The sequence below is a fragment of the Ricinus communis genome, chromosome 2, assembly GCF_019578655.1.
Source record: "Ricinus communis isolate WT05 ecotype wild-type chromosome 2, ASM1957865v1, whole genome shotgun sequence".
Lineage (NCBI taxonomy): Eukaryota > Viridiplantae > Streptophyta > Magnoliopsida > Malpighiales > Euphorbiaceae > Ricinus > Ricinus communis.
In genome coordinates this window covers 25,663,691-25,667,625 of record NC_063257.1, presented here as the reverse complement: position 1 = coordinate 25,667,625, position 3,935 = coordinate 25,663,691, and the positions used below count along the sequence as shown (strand labels likewise).

The 3,935-nt window shown below is 40.9% G+C and overlaps 1 non-coding gene across 1 annotated transcript; it reads right to left on the bottom strand.

The window, feature by feature from the left end:
* Positions 1-1,791: 1,791 nt before the first annotated feature.
* LOC112534612 lies at positions 1,792-1,898 on the bottom strand. The gene has a single exon (XR_003078888.1). It is a non-coding gene; the product is annotated as a small nucleolar RNA R71 (small nucleolar RNA).
* Positions 1,899-3,935: the final 2,037 nt, after the last annotated feature.

Genomic DNA, 3,935 nt, shown 5'->3' with positions numbered 1-3,935 from the left:
ACGGACCGTAGCACGGATCGTGGAATGGGCCATGGCACGACGAAGGCAGTTCTATCTATAAATAGGCGCGTGCAAAATGAGATGGGGTTCCACTTCTGATTTCTAGACTTCCCTACATGCACGACCCCTCACTTCTGCACCTCTGTTCTTGACATTTGGGAGACCAATGTCAGTTTAAAGGATTGATTTGGAGGATTCAAGCAAAGATTGAAGTTTTTAGACGATTGACCGAGACATCCGAGATCCATACATGAGGCTGGTTTCAGAATTGGCACTTGCGACATTCCCACTCCGATTCAATAGACGAGCGGTTATATGTTTCATTTTCTTTTCTGTTACTTATTTGCTTTTGTATTTGTTTCTTTCATTATGAGTAGCTAGGACTGCCGAACGCATTGGGGTTTATCTTTGTTGATGGTTTGTGTTTAAATATTGGATTTTTATCTGCCATTTTTGTAATCTTCTTACTGTTTAGCAATAAAATTTGACTCAATTAATTTGAGACGTTAAATTAATTGTCTTTTGGGTTGTTTCTTGACATTGAGAAATGCTTTTTACAACTAGAAATTAAATAGTAAGAACTCGTAGTTAACACTTAGAGATAAGGTTAATTCACTCGCCGGATTAAGAATTAACAACCCTTAATAGTTCTAAATCACACTTAATGCTAATCTGTAATTATCTGATAGGAAGAGATTCCATTAGGTTACTGCAGATTTAGGAACTCAGTGAGCTCGAGAGAGGAGCGGAGTTCGATTCAGGATTTAGGCATGGGTAGCAAGATTGGCAGTTTATTAAATCAACCTGAGAATTCCATCGCTTAGGTCCCCTTTGGGTTTGCTTCTTTGTTACGGTTGTCTTTCGATTGTTAGTTGTTGTTGTTCCTCTATTTGCATTCATAAGCATTAGTTAATTAATTTAGACTTCTCACACCTTATTTCAGATTAAATAACATAACGAACAGTAGTAACTTTAGGTTTACGAGATCTCCAGGGATACGACTTTGATACTCACTAGTGCTAGACCGGATCGATAGGTTCACTGCCTTAAGTGTAGGTTGCATAAGTAGCCCACCAAGTTTTTGGCGCCGTTGCCGGGGAATCAGTAATGGTGAACTAGAGTGAATTGTTTTTGTGTTAATTTAGTCATTATTTATTTATTCATTTATTATTCATTTTTTCTTTTCTTTTCTTTTATTTATTTTATTGTTTTTGATTGATTGGTGGTTGTTTGGTTGTCGGTTTCAGGTAGTATATGACCAGGAGCTCTAACTCTGATCCTATAGCACCCTTATCTGACCCGGAGCGCTCTCTCAGATTATTGAGATGACGGTTGCAGGTAGTTGAGCAGGAGGACGGAGTTACAGTTCAGGTTCAAGGAACTGAGGCGATGGAGAACCTCAATCCCCAGGCCGATGAGGATCAAAGGACGATGTACGAGTTTGCTCGACCATCTCTGGATGGGACGAAAACTAGTATAGTCAGACCTGCTGTAGCGGCCAATAATTTTGAAATAAAAGCCAGCGTGATCTAGATGATCCAGTAGAGCGTGCAGTTTGGAGGATTGCCCAGCGAGGATCCCAATGCACATATCTCTAATTTTTTTGAGATTTGTGACACATTCAAGATAAACGGAACAACCGATGACGCCATTCGGCTGAGATTATTTCCGTTTTCCTTGAGGGACAGATCTAAAAGATGGTTGCAATCCCTTCCACAGCAAACAATTACTACCTGGAGGGCGTTGGCTGAAAAAATTTTATATAAGTATTCTCCTCCTGCTAAAACTGCTAAACTTAGAAATGACATATCTTCTTTTGTGCAGTTTGATGATGAAAGCATGTACGATGCATGAGAGAGGTTTAAAGATCTTTTGAGATGCTGCCCATATCACGGATTGCTAGTGTGGATGCAGGTTCAGACTTTCTATAGCGGGTTGAACCTTGCAATGAGGCAGATGGTGGATGCTGCAGCAGGTAGGGCACTAAACAGTAAGACGCCCGAGCAGGCTCAGAACCTGATAAAGGAAATGGCCATGAACAACTATCAGTGGCAATCCTCTAGGAGCCGACCAGGAAGATAGGGAGTGGTCAACCAAGTGGACTCTACAGCAGCCTTAGCAGCTTAGGTGGAGCTTCTAGCCAAGAAGATTGACCAACTCTAGATGCCGGTTCATGCAGCGAACATTGGCTGCGAGTTTTGTGGTGGCCCGCATTACAGTGCAAACTGTACTGCGGGAGGTATGTTTGCTTTATCCTCTACTACTTTTCCATCTAATTCTGCTATGTCTTCTGATTTTGAGCAGGTTGACTATACGGGGAATGCCCCAAGGCAGCAAAACGATCCTTACAGCAATACATACAACCCTAGGTGGCGCAATCATCCCAACTTCAGTTGGAGGAACAATAACGCTCAGGGTCCACCTGGTTTTCAGAGACTTCATCAGTAGCCGCAGTAGCAGTCTGCTGGGCCCGCACAGGCTCCTCCTCTACCAGAAAAGAAGTCAAATTTAGAGGAGCTTATGATGAAGTTTGTGACATCTGCAGAGATGAGGTTCTACCAAACTGATAGTGCACTTAGGAACCAGCAGGCCTCGATTCAGAACTTGGAGACCAAGATTCACCAAATTTCTAAGATGTTGTCTGACAGGCAGCAAGAAGCGCTCCATAGCACCACTAAGTCTAACCTGAGGGAGCACATGAACGTCATCACTTTGCGTTCAGGGAAGTTAGTTTTAGCTCCTTTTAAGCCTGTTTTTTATGACGCCACTATTGATGTGCAGGTTGAGGCGAGCAGTAAGGTTAGGAGACCTGAGGGACAAAAGGTGAAATCAATTCTAGTCAGGGAATATCAACCTAAGATTCCTTATCCTGCTAGAGCTAAACAAGCAGAGGCGAAAGAGCAGTTCAATAAGTTTTTAGATATTTTTAGACAACTGCATATTAACTTGCCTTTTATTGATGCATTGGAGCAGATGCCAAAGTATGCTAAGTTCTTAAAGGACATACTTAGCAGAAAAAGGAAGTTGGAGGAGGTCGCCTATGTTCAGCTTAACGAGGAGTGCTCAGCGGTGTTTCAGAGCAAGTTGCCAGAGAAACGTCACGATCCGTGGAGGTTTCACTATTCCACCACTTTAGGTAATTTGTGTGTTGATGATGCATTAGCTGATTTGGGGGCTAGCATAAATGTCATGCCCACTAGTTTTTTCAATAAGCTAGGTTTGGGGGAGGCAAAATCCACTAGGATGTTCATTCAATTAGCTGACCGTTCTGTTAAGCTTCCTAGGGGAATTGTGGAAAATGTGCTAGTTAAGGTAGATAAGTTCATATTTCCTATGGACTTTGTAGTTTTGGATATGGATAATGAGCATGGTGTACCATTAATTTTTGAGAGACCTTTCCTCGCCACAGCTAGAGCTAAAATAGACGTATTTGAGGGGAAGTTAGAACTTAATGTAGGGGATGACTGTGTCACTTTTAGTTTACCCTCATTTGATAGTTCTTCCACCGACCATGTTCATGCCATTTGTAGTATTGATGGAATTGATCCTGCATGTAATACACAACCACAAGATGTACAAATGGATGATGTTATACATGTTTCTTCCCCTGTTAGTATGTGTTATTCATTTGAAAAAAACAACTTGTATCGATATGAGACTTTGTGCTATGATAGACCCGAGAAGGGTAGTTGCAAGTTTGTTTTTGATACATCTGACACTCATTTTACCACTTTTATTCATTCCACCATTCTTTCTACCATTATTGCTGGAAATAATGTACGTTTATGCTGCATTTCATTTTGGATCAATTTGCATATATTCACTAAGTTACTAGATTTTTCATAGATGCTCCCTTCAATCCAAATGATACATATCATTTTACTATTCATCCTGCGTTTTGTTGTTGCAGGAGTAATTAAAAAAATAAATAAATA